At 34.8% G+C, this 13,101-nt stretch overlaps 1 protein-coding gene across 7 annotated transcripts in view; it reads left to right on the plus strand.

Annotated features, from left to right (window-relative positions):
- The window catches only part of Trpc5 (transient receptor potential cation channel subfamily C member 5), a 273,724-nt gene that overhangs the window by 43,399 nt on the left and 217,224 nt on the right, over positions 1 to 13,101 (plus strand). The window contains exons 2-3 of one of the 7 annotated variants that reach the window (XM_078034364.1): positions 2,595 to 2,632; positions 2,750 to 2,853. The exons of 5 other annotated variants lie outside the window; for them this stretch is intronic. The gene's annotated coding sequence lies outside the window, so the exon portion shown is untranslated. The remainder of the gene's footprint in view (positions 1 to 2,594; positions 2,633 to 2,749; positions 2,854 to 13,101) is intronic. One more of the 7 variants, XM_078034365.1, reaches the window with a different exon arrangement.

The raw sequence follows: 13,101 nt of genomic DNA on the forward strand, positions 1-13,101 counted from the left end.
TCTCTACTGATCTCCCTTTGCTTTTCATGTGATCACCCTAAACTTTCTTTCCCTTTTTCCTCTCTAGCTTCCACATATGAGAGAAAATATATGATCCTTGACCTTCTGAGTTTGACTTATTTCATTTAACTTGTTGGTCTCTAGTTCCATCCATTTTCCTGTAAATTACAAAATTTCATTTTTATTTATGACAAAATAAAACTCCATTATGTATATATACCATTTTATTTATTCATTCATACATTGATGGACACCTAGGCTGGTTCTACAGTTTGGCTACTGTGAAATAAGCTGCTGTAAACATGGGTGCATATGTATCACTGAAGTATGCTGACTTTAATTCTTTAGGATCCATATTGAGGAGTGGTATAGCTGGGTCATGTGGTGGTTCCATCTCTAATCTTTTGAAGAACCTCCATGCTGATTTCCACAGCAGTTGTGTTATTTTACAAAGGGATAGACAGATTTTATATAAGCATATATAAGAGGCAAGTATAGGTCCAGAAAAGAGAATAAACCCCAAAATTCAGGTGAGAAACAACCTGATAGGATTTCAGGTCAGGTGGAAGCTTGCCTAGAAGGAGCAGAAATTAGAGTGGAAAAATATAGCTAAATTATATTATGGATTGTCTTAAAGGCAGAGTTTGGAAAAGATGATCCATTTATAAGACTTTTAATCTGCATGGAGACTGCTCTAACAGTTAAGAATAAAGAATAAAGAGGAGGTCTAGTAAGAGAAGAACAGCCAAGTATAGGGAACTGAAGATGATTAATCTATGATATGAAAAAAAGGGAGGGACCATGACCTTGAAGGGTTAAGTCAAGGGCCAGGAGCAGAAAATCATTTGTACTACTAGAAACCCAAAGACAGTTGGAGAAGGAGAAAAAATTCTGTTTGGCATGTGAACATTGGAGGGTGATAATACATGTACAGAAGAGACAGCTGAAGATGCAGTCCCAGGTAGAGGATGAGAGTTAAAGAAAAAAAAAATTATCTTCGCCTTTTGGAGCAACTGAGAACAGCACATCAATAACATCAGAGTCCCCAGGTCCAATGTGGCACCTTCTATTTTTCATCCAAATGTTCAGCCCCATTTATCTTTCCTTCCCACAGATCCTGCATTTAATAGCTCTCACATTGTTCAGGAAACTTGATTGCAACACTGTCATTTTGTGGGTACCAGTCAGAAGGCTTATACCAAAGTCCTTGCAGAAGACAATTTTCAGATAAGATATGTACTTGTCATATCTATAGCAAGCATCTGTCAGCCTCATCATAGGCTGCACGTAGAGAATTAGTTTCTAATCCTTAACACTCCAGCTTCCCCATGTTGCTTCTCCTGAGTGGATTAAAACATGCAAATTAAGTTTAGTTTATTTGATTTGCATTTGAGTAATCACCCTACTATCCACAAAGTAGCAGATAAAACAAAAAATATTTTTCAAATTGACCAGCTTACCTAAGACCATTGAGAATGAGACAGTCAACTATAAAATACCTTTCAGCAATAAGAGGAGCCACGTTCATAAAACATGTTCATTTTTTCCCACTACAGAGCTATAGGCAATATAACCCATGAAAAAATAGATCAGAGATTCCTGTCATTTTCAAGGCACTGGTCCAGAAATCAGCAAACAAAGACTCAGCAAGATATCCTCTTTACCAGCTGAGGCAGTCAGTTGCAAGTGAAAAATTTAAAGAGACAGAAACTTCAAGGTCATGAAGAAGACTGTGTCAGCTTTTTACCCCCAAGGTTATCAGTAGAATAAAGTACCCTATCCAAGGTTTTACTTTCTGAAGTTTCAGTTACCCATGGTCAATTATAGTCCAAAGATGTTGAAAGGAAAATTTCAGAAATAAACAATTCATAACTTTTAAATTATAGCAAGATGAAATTATGTACCATCTCACTTTGTCCCATCTGAGATGTGAATCATCAATTTATCCAGTGTATCCACACTATATGCATTACCTAACTGTTAGTCACTTAGTATCTAAGTTATCAGATCTACTGTCTTATTGCCAATGTGCTTGTGTTCAAGTATTCCTTATTTTATAATAACCCCAAAGTGAAAGTGTAGTGATATTGGCAATTTGAATATGCCAAAAAGAAGCCATAAAGTGCTTCCTTTAAGTATATAGATTAAAGTACTATAAGATATTTTGGTACACGGTGTTCACATAGCTTTTTCTTACAGTATAATGTTATGATTGTTCTATTTTGGTATTATTATTGTTTATCTCTTTCTGCACATAATTTATAAATCAAACTTCATCACAAGTATTTTTGCATAGGAAAAAACATAATACATATAATACTCAGTACTATCCATGGTTTCAGATATCACTGGGGTCTTGGGATGTAGAACATATAATGGTTTAAGGGTTTGGACTAGAGAGTTTGACTGCCAGAGTTCAAATCTTAGGTTTTCCAGCTATTAGCTATGTAACCTTCTCTGTAAAATATAGAAAATAGCAATATTTTACTCACAAAGGGGATTAAATAAGTTGATATATGTAAAACACATAATACAGTATCTGACACACAATGTGTTCAGTAGATGTTATGATTATAATTTCAATTTCTTTCCAGCCTTATGATCCTGTTATCAGTCTTATAGTCATTAGCAGGTAACTATAATGCTTATAATTATTAAAAACTTTTATATAAATTATATCAATTCATATCATTGTGCCAAATGTAGCAGATGTGGTCATAATTATCCTTCTTCCTCCTTACCACCTTAGTGCATGCTGCCCCAACTCTTACTGCCAGCACCTCCATTTCTTTTGCTGAAGACTCTCTGCATACCAGAGCCTGCTTTGCCAACACATGTGGAAGAGTTAGTATGGTAAGGAACTAATTCATGGCCCTCAATCAAAAACTGAGCAGTTCTCAACTAAAGACCTGTAGGAGTTAGGGTACTCTCACCTCTCAAGTGAAGTAACTCTGAATCTGACATTTTACATTGCCTCCTAGACTGTCCACTGAAGGATAAGCTCCACTCTTTGTGGTAGCTAGTCTGATGTTCCCTTTAATACCTGCTTGCTTCCCTCTTTTATTTTTCACTACCCCATTCTTCTACCAGTATTTTTTTCAACACTCAAAAAAATTACTTAAACTTAAATCCCTGTCTCAAGGTCTATTTTTAGGGGAGCCCAAAGTAAGATTGTCTCACAAACCTGTGAGACAGGTAAGGGTAGATCTATTTTTGCAATAAGGAAACTGAGCTGTAGATCATGTAGGTAATTAATAGAAGAGCCAGGCTGAGAACCCAAGTCTCTTGGCTACCTGGATTTTTTGTTCTTTTACCAGAGTACATATCATAGCTTTTTCCAGCTATGTGCAGGCCGGTAATTCCATGTTACTTTCCTCATTGCATATCAGTTGATCTCCCAAAAGTATGCCTGGACCAGGCAGGGAAGGGTCACACTCTATCTGACATGTGTAGTTAAACTTCTCCATGCATGACATGCATATTTATAAATATTTTGTTTAAGTGTATGATTTTAAGTGTTTACATGCCTAATGAACACTGAATTACCTATCAAAGTCTATAAATGGATTGGTTTAGTTCATCAAGAGTCTACCTAAAGGCTGGGGTTGTGGTTCAGTGGTAGGGCACATGCCTAGCGTGTGTGACACTGGGTTCAATCCTCAGCACCACAAATAAATAAATAAAGTTGAAAATGTTTTTAAAATTCTAGCTAATATAGAGGTTCTGAATTAGCTGGAACTGATTTTTTAAAAGTAACACTTGGGATAATTGTTATACCAAACACAAATTAAGGTTCCTTTGATGACTCAGTGGAAAACCAGAGACCTAAAGGGCCTCAGGGTCATGTGTGTACACATCAATTCTCATTAGTTTGGAAGACCTACAAAAGAACTGAGTGCTGATGGTTTCCTGATAACTACTAAGTAATAAGAATTTATGTAAGGCACCATCATTTCAGGGCTTTCTTCAAGTTCTGTATCTCCCACCCAAAAGACAGGTACCCCATAACCCTGGGTACCATAACTAAAATGCAAGTTTGATTAAACATCTGTTAGATGTAGAGTACAAGAAGGTTCTGTCCATTGGGGTCTCTTATTTGGAGAGTCTCCCTAATTAGTGGCCACCTGGTCCCCCATGAAAGTCAGTAATTAAAGTAGCAGCACAGAAAAACTCGCCTGTGCCTGCCTTCCCTCCAAGATTCTCAGTACTCAGGTGAATGCCAAGGTCATATTGGGCTATTTTCATTTTTCATAAAAATAACTTGGGCCCAGAGGTTGGAATTAAATAAATCACTGATTGAATTAAGTAGCACACATACGACTTGCTGACATCTGAATGCCTCTCACTGAATCTGATTCAGCACAGATCTGCTGTTTTCATTGTCCCTGTTTGTTCCAGCTGATTTTAGGCTCTGTGTGCCAGTAATAGAGGTTTCCTGCAGCTTTGGGATAGATAAAATCACTGAAAAGACCCTTAGCTTTGTCAAAGTATCTGCACATGTCTTTTCCACAAAAACATGAGGGACAATTTCTGACAGTTATTCCTTATGACAATAATCAAAGGAGTGTTCTTTACACAAGCTCCCAAAGAACATCTGATGAGTTAGAAATCATATATTGCTATATTCAAACCTAGAGATGTGACCAAACCAGATATTTCCCTAAGCATGCAAAAAAAAAAAAAAAACAATAAAGAACAAGAGAGCTGAGCCCTATATCTTTTTGTCAACCTTATCACCACTATATGTAAGACCTATTGGTAAAACACTTGAATCCCATGCATCAGGTACAAGTGCTCCTGAGATCAGAAACTGGGGTTGAAGGAAAGGAGTCCAGCCCACTGATATGCTTAAACTATAGTCCTTAGCTATGGTTTTAATATATTTCTCTGAAAGAGATAAAATAATTCCTATCATTTTAGAATAGTGGATGTAAATATGAAGCACACAGTCAGCTATCTCTTTGCTTTAGAGTAATTTAAATGTTACTGTAAAAAATGACCCTTTAGTAAGCAACTCAGTGAGACCCTATCTTTAAATAAAATACAAAAATAGGCTCAGTGGTCGAGTGCCCTTGAGTTCAATCCCCTGTATGAAAAAAAAATGACCCTTTAGGGCTGGGTTTGGGGCTCAGTGATAGAGCACTTTCCTTGCACGTGTGAGGGACTGGGTTCGATTCTCAGAACCACATATAAATAAATGAATAAAATAAATATCCATCAGCCAAAATTTAAAGGACCCTTCACCTTTCCCAACCTCATTTTACATAAACAGCAACATTGCTTACCTGTAATATAGATAAGAATCAGGATGTAAGCAAAAAGGGCATCTAAGCACCAAACCCATGCATTTTAACTCATTTGCTTCCTTCAAGGTGAAGTCCTATAGGACTTGACTCAGAATCTGTACACTTGCATTTTACACATCATTCTAACCAAGTTTGCATGTTTTATTTCTGGTCTTACAAAAGATTAGAAACATCATATTAAAATCTAAACAGTGGATGATGCAACAAAGACAACAGAACACTTAGAGCAAGGGGAGAGAGAGAAACAACTAGAAAAAAGCTGACAAAATAACTCTACAGCCTGGGAACATTTAGTGTTGGAGCAAACATTCTTATAGCTATAATAGGCCCCAGGGGCATCACTGGATACAGCATGCTGAGAAGTTTAAAATCATAGCATGGACCCTGAGTCATCAAGAAAAGATGAAATTATATTCCATATATTCTGCCTAAGGAGGCAAGGAAGTGTGCAATACATGTTAGGAAACGTTCTAACCAAAGTGGTTAAATTAAAAATCATTAAAATGCAAAAAAATAAACTTAAACTTCAGAAAATTCTGCTACTCAGAAAGATTCCTTTTTCAGAGCTCCATCTGTTGCTGAGGTTTCACTCCACATCATTCTGACCTCATCCTTTACAGCCTTGGTCACCCCCTGGTAGAGGAAGATGATGAATTTGCATCTGATATTCCCTTTTAGAGTGGAAAAATACATGTATATGGGTTTACCAAGGTTTACAACTCTCAGAAGAAAGAGAAATCTTTATTTTTAGTTATTTTGTATGCTTCTAGGACATCATATAGTGTTCCTATTCTTATATCAATGGTAAATTTCCAATAAAAAACTAGTACAAGTTTTCACACCCCTAAAGTGAAGGAAACTTGCCCACAATGTATTTTTGCAGTAGAAGGTTGGTCCAATTAAATGATAACACAATTAGTGTGATTTCCCATTTGTATACTCAGCACTTAGTTTCCATTTCACCTGCAACAACTACAGCTTTGACAATTACTCTGATGGGTCCATAATCTGCATTCTCTAAAAATGCAAAAGAAACAGAAGCTACCTATGTTTATAAGGTACAGTTAAGAGATTTTGAAAAGGGTAAGGAGAATGGACCCAGAACAGAGAGAGAATTGAGATGAAGAAGAAATTGTATGGCTTAGTTCTAAGACTTACTGGAAGGACTGAAAAACTACCTCTAAAGGAGAGCAATGCTTCAAGAAAGAATTTGAGGGAGAAATTATGAATTTGAGGGAGAAATTATAAGGCCAAGATGGCCAAATAAATTTGGTATGGAATTCCCAGTAACTAAAATAGATTCCAAAGTAAGGAGCCAGTGTGAGTGAGATAGAGCAAATCTGATGAATTCTTTTTATCTACTCTTTAGTGGCAGTGGTGGATAGGGGATTTAGAGAAGCAACAGGAGTAAAGTTTAGAAGTAGCTGGCCTTTAGTGTTAAGGTAAATGAACTGTGAAAAGTGCTAAGTATGAATGAAGAGAAGATCTATTAAGTAAACTTGAATTACCAGGGGAACTACCTAGGATGGTGGAGTGTAATAGTATTTCAGAGCTGCACTTATCAAGAAAGTTTTTGTTGCATGAACAAAGAATGTTTGTAATTGTTGAGAAAGAGGGGAGAAGAAAGAACATCCCAAGAAGAGAATAAATACAAATGTAAAGCTATTTGTGGGGACACATTTTGAGGGATGATTACACTTTGGTCACTAGACATTGCAACATTGCTGGATTTACCTTCTCATTGCCTTAATCATTAGCAGAATCATTTTCACCACTCATTAAAACTCAAATGTCCATCCTTTAGGCCTAAGCCTAAGCAAGGATTTCTATGTGGGAAATATATATGGAGACCAAGGTTCTTTTTGAATTCTCTCTGTAGAGAGAAGAGTCTGCAGCAAACAGAAATGATAGCTTTCTTAAGCCAAATCTTCCAGAACAATCCTTGGATTCAATGGCCCAGATTAAACTTTGACAGTGAAAATGACATCAGCAAAATGGTAGAATAAGCAGCTTCAAATTCCCACCCCTCCACAGAAACATTGAAAAATAAGTAAAAAATGGTTGGAAACAACTTTGTCATAACTATGGAAATTTGTCAAAGATTTATAGAAAATAAGCAAGTGCTGATTCAATAAAAGGCAACTTCTACATGGAACAAAAGCTTTCCGGTATTTACTTCTGTTTTTGCCTCATCTTGTCCCAAGTTTGGCAGTGATCTTGCAGGTCACAATCCATGTTCCTTTTATTGGGCCTTGGCTACTAGTTTCAGAAGAAGCAGAGCAAACCTTACCAAAGAATTATTCGTTTGGTCTGTTCTAAACAATCTGGGAGCTCCCTGAAGGATTAATGAAAGGTACATGTTTTCATTTCACCTAACTCATCAGTCATGCAGGATATAAAAGTGGTAGATATGGCTCAAAAACATTATAAGGCAAATTAAAAAATCACGTAAAGCCTAGAAGAAGAATCTGGGGAGATAATTTATTTAGAAAAGTAAAACATTCAAAATCACCCATGTGTACTGAGGAATTTAGACAGCCATGGACATACCCAGAGCATAAAACATATTCAGAAAATACTTAGGAAGATACTAAGCTTTCACCTCTGGCTGATCTTTATGCTCAGTACAGGAAGGAAGTGAAGGCTAAGGCAGAGTTATAAATAGCCTGGCTAAGTGTGCCAGATAGAGTGAAGTGAAGAGAAGGGTTTTTTTGTTGTTTTTGTTGTTGTTGTTGTTGTTTTAAGGAAATCTCTGTAAAAACACTAGCTGAACGTAAGCTAAAGGAACAGAGACTTAACTGACCACACATGACAAGGAATATAGCACTTGCAAAATAGTTGTCTATTTTTAAATGACTTGAAAAAGTCATTTAAAAATAGACAATTATAGCCCTCCACAATCAAAAACAGCTAACCTCAGAAAAGAGGGAAAATCTGATGTCCAGAATTACCACATTATAATGTTCAAGTGTACATATTTCAATGAACATTCACAAAAGTCATACTGAGTAATAGGAAAGTATGACCAATTCATCTGGAGCGGGATAGGAACTGCTCCTGAGGAAATCCATTATTAAAAGGAAATTTTGTAGCTGTAAGCTACCCCATTAACAAAAAGAAGGAAGATTTCAAGTCAATAGTATAACTGTACATCTTTAAAAAAATAGAAAAAGAAGACTAAGTAAACTCAAAGCTAGCAGAAACAATGATAATGTTTATAAAGAAAACTGAGAACAAAAATAATAGAACCAATAAAATTAAAAGTTCTTTGGCAACATCAACATTGACAAAACTTTAACTAAACTGACAAAGAAAAATATTAAAGAAAGTGCAAATAACTAAAATTGGAAATGAAAGTGGAGTCATTACCATCAACCTTACAGAAAATACCAATGATTATAAAGAGAATGCTATGGACATTTATATGGCAACACATTAAGTAACCTAGTCAAAATGAACAAATCACTGTACACATATAAATTAATGAAACTGATTTAAAAAGAAATAAAAATACTTAACAATAAAGAGATTGAATCCATACATGAAAGAAACTTAAAAGATAAATGGGGAAAAAACTTTTCAAGAAAGAAAAGTTCAAACCTGATGGCTTCCCTAGTAAATTCTACCAAACATTTAAAGAGTGATTTAAAAAATCTTTTCTCAAATTGCTCCAAAAGTAAAGAAGGAGAGAACACACATTCACTCACTGTATAAAGTTAGCATTACCCTGATACCAAAGCAAGACACAGACATTTATAAAAGAAAACTATATAGCAATATACCTTATGGATATAGATGCAAAAATTCTCAACAAAATACTAGCAAACTGAAACCAGATTTTATTAAAAGGATTATATACTATAACCAAGTAATATTTACCCCAAGAAAAGAAGTGTGCTTCAGCATAAGAAAATCTATCAGTTGGGCTGGGGATGTGACTCAAGCGGTAGCACACTTGCCTGGCATGCACGAGGCGCTGGGTTTGATCCTCAGCACCACATAAAAATAAAAATAAACATGTTGTGTCCACCAAAAACTGAAAATTCTCTCTCTCTCTCTCTCTCTCTCTCTCTCTCTCTCTCTCTCTCTCTCTCTCTCTCTCTAAAAAAAAAAAGAAAAGAAAAATCTATCAATTTACTTGGCCATGATAACCTGACAGGAGGAGCTGGTAGGAATGATGAATAACTGCTGGGGGGAAAAAAAGAAAATCCATTAATATTGCATCAATAAAACATCATATTGAGAGAAAGAAGTAAAAATACCACATCATCATCTCAATTGATGCAAAAAAGCTAATAAATCCAGCAATTTCAGGATATAAAGTCAACATAAAAAATTGGTTACATTTCTATATACCAGTAATGAAGAATCTAAAATGGAAATTATGAAAATAATTCAGTTTGCCATAGCATTCAAGCAATTCTAATATCTAAGAATAAATTTCACCAAGGACATGAGAGATATAGACTGAGAGTTGAATAACATCATTGAAAGAATGAAAGAAAGCCATAATAAAGAGAAAGACATTGTGTATTCATGGATTACAAAACTTAATACTGTTAAGATGTGAATATTATCCAAAGGAATCTACATATTCAATGCAATCCCTATCAAAATCTCATGGACTTTTTTTCAGAAAAGTAAAATGTGATTCTAAAATTCAAATGGAACTTCAAATTGTCCCCAAGTAGCCAAAACAATTTTAAAGTTAAGCATAAAGGTAGAGGACTCACATTTCTTGATTCTAAAACTTAGTTCAAAGTCACAGTAATAAAAAACAGTGTGGTACTGGCATAAGGATAGGCATGTGGATAAATGGAATAGAATAGAGTCCCGAAATATATCCATACATCTATGGCCAATTGATTTTCAATAAAAGTGTCAAGACAATTCAATGGAAGAAAGAAAAGAAAAGAAAAGAGAGAAAGAAAGAAAGAAAGAAAGAAAGAAAGAAAGAAAGAAAGAAAGAAAGAAAGAAAGAAAGAAAGAAAGAAAGAAAGAAAGAAAGAAAAAGAAAGAAAGAAAGTCAAGTAATGCTAGGACAGCTAGATATTCACAAGCAAAAGAATCAAATTGGGCCCCTACCTCACAATGTATATGAAAATTAACTTAAAACGTGTAAATGACCTAAATATAAGAGTTAAACCATAAAACTCTTACATGAAAACTTAGGGGTAAATGTTCATGTCTTTGGATTTCACAATAGATTCTTAGATGTGACAACAAAAGCATAAAAACAACAGAAAAAAATAGATAAATTGGACTTCTTCAACATTAAAATCCTTTATGTATCAAAAGATATATTACCAAGAAAATGAAAAGACAGCATACAGAAAGGGAGAAAATATTTGCAAATCACATATCTACTAAGGGTCTGGATATATATCCAGAATATATATATATATATATATATATATGTGTGTGTGTGTGTGTGTGTGTGTGTGTGTGTGTGTATACATATATATTTGAAAATTTTTCCAATTCAATAACCAAAAATTAAAAACCCAATTAAAAATTTGTAAAGAATTTTAATAGACATTTCTCCAAAGAAAACATATGTAAAGTTTATTTAATTGCATTGGTAATTAGGGAAATGAAAATCAAAACTAGGAAACTTTTCACACCCAATAGAATTTCTTATAATTAAAAAGTGAACAATAACAAGTGTTGCTGAAGATAGGGAGAAGTCAGAACTTTTTGCATTGTTGGTAGGAATATATAATGATTCAGCTGCTATGGAATGCAGTTTGGTTATTCCCCTAAATTTAAACATAGAATTGCTATATAAACCCACAATTTCACCCTTAAAATTCTGAAGAATTGAAAACAGGGACTCAGGTAAGTATATGCATGTACATATTAATAGCACCCATATTTATAACAGTCAAAAGGTGGTAATAGTCCACTGACACATTTATTGATACAAATTGTTTTATATGTATACACAGACACACACAAGAGTTGCCAACTTCAGATGGCTCAAATTGTGATTGTTTTTTTTTTTACTTTATGATATTCTACATATTCAGTAGAAACTGAACTTCTCATTTTGAATGTTGATCTTTTCCTAGACTAGTAATATATGGTATGAAACTCTCTCACAATACTGGACGGCAGTGAAAATCTGCAGTTCTCAGCCAGCCATAAAGGGAAACAACCCATGCTCTACAGTGTAGTTCATTGATAAGCTATGCCATTCAGTAGGTTAGGAGTATTGAATGCATTTCAACTTAAGGTTTTCCAGTTTACAATGGGTTCATTGGAAGGTAACCCATCATGAGTCAAGGAGCATTTGTACAATGGAATAGTATTCAGCCATTGAAAGGAATGAAGTACAGATAAATGCTACAACATAGATGAACCCTGAAAACATATGAAGTGAAAAAAGCCAGCCATGAAAGTTTACATATTGTATGGTTGCATCCATATGAAATATCCAGACTCGATAAATCTATAAATACAGATGGCAGATTGGTGGTTGCCAAAAGCTGGAATGGAGTGAGGTGGTGAATAATAGGGGAAAATAGCTTAATGGGTAAGGGTTTTCTCTATGGTGATAGAAATGTTGTAGAACTAAATAGAAGTGATGGTTACATGACATTGTTAATGTACTAAACACCACTGAATTGATCATTTTAAAATGGTTAATTTTATGTTATGTGAATTTTTCCTTTATACTTAATAATAATAATATTAATATTAATAATATAGCTTTATGGTTATACATAGTAGTTGTGTTCATCCCAACAAACTCTTACATGCATGGAAATATACTTTGGTTCATGATCCCCCTCTTTTCCCTCCAGTCCTCCCTCCACTCTCCCTTTCTCCTTGCTCTACTCTACTAGACTTCCTTTCAATTATCAATTAATTTGTATTTGATTGGTTCTCTTTTTGTAGTTGAACACAATACCTTTACTTTATTTATTTATTTTTATGTGGTGCTGAGGATAGAACCGAGAGCCTGCCACATGCTAGGTGAGCGCTCTACCACTGAGCCACAACCCAGCCCCTTGATTTATGTAGTGTTATCCTTCCCTCCCCCTTTCCTTTATTTAATATTTTATTGGTGCATTTTGATTTTACATATATTGAGATTTAGTGTGACATAATTATACATGCAAATAGTACAATTTGGCCGATTTCATTCCCTAGTACTTCCCATTTCCCTCACCTCCTCTGTCCCCTTGATCTACTGGTCTCCTTTTTCTACTCTTTTCTTAAGATCCATTTTTTATTCTTGTTTCCTCAGTAGCTGCTGTATATGAAAGAAGATATTTCACCCTTGACTTTCTGAGTAGCTTATTTTATTTAGCATGACAGTATCCTCAGTCCACCCATTTACCAACAAATGCCATAATTTAATTCTTTCCATGACTGAGTAAAACTCCATTATGTATATATGCCACATTTTCTTTATCCATTCCTCTGTTGACAGTCACCTAAGCTGGTTTCATAACTTAGCTCTTATGAACTGTAGTGGTATAAACATTGGTATACATGTATCACTAAAGTAATGATACACTTTTTTAATTTGTTAGTGTTCAATATGTTTTAAATGCTAATATTTTAACTAGCCTACTCCCATAAACACAATTAAGAATACACAAGCTTCAATAAACTGAAACATAAATTTGCCAATTAGCAGGTGAAGGAATTGGGAGCAGTAAGGTTGAGAGGAGTGCATAGTTAAAATGAAAATAGAAACATTGTCTGACTTTGATAATCAAGAAGCCATCCCAGATGCTTGTCCTTGGTCTGACTAGAGGCAAAAGAGATACACTCAGACCTTTCA

The sequence above is a fragment of the Ictidomys tridecemlineatus genome, chromosome X (genome assembly GCF_052094955.1).
Source record: "Ictidomys tridecemlineatus isolate mIctTri1 chromosome X, mIctTri1.hap1, whole genome shotgun sequence".
In the NCBI taxonomy this organism is placed as follows: Eukaryota; Metazoa; Chordata; class Mammalia; order Rodentia; family Sciuridae; genus Ictidomys; species Ictidomys tridecemlineatus.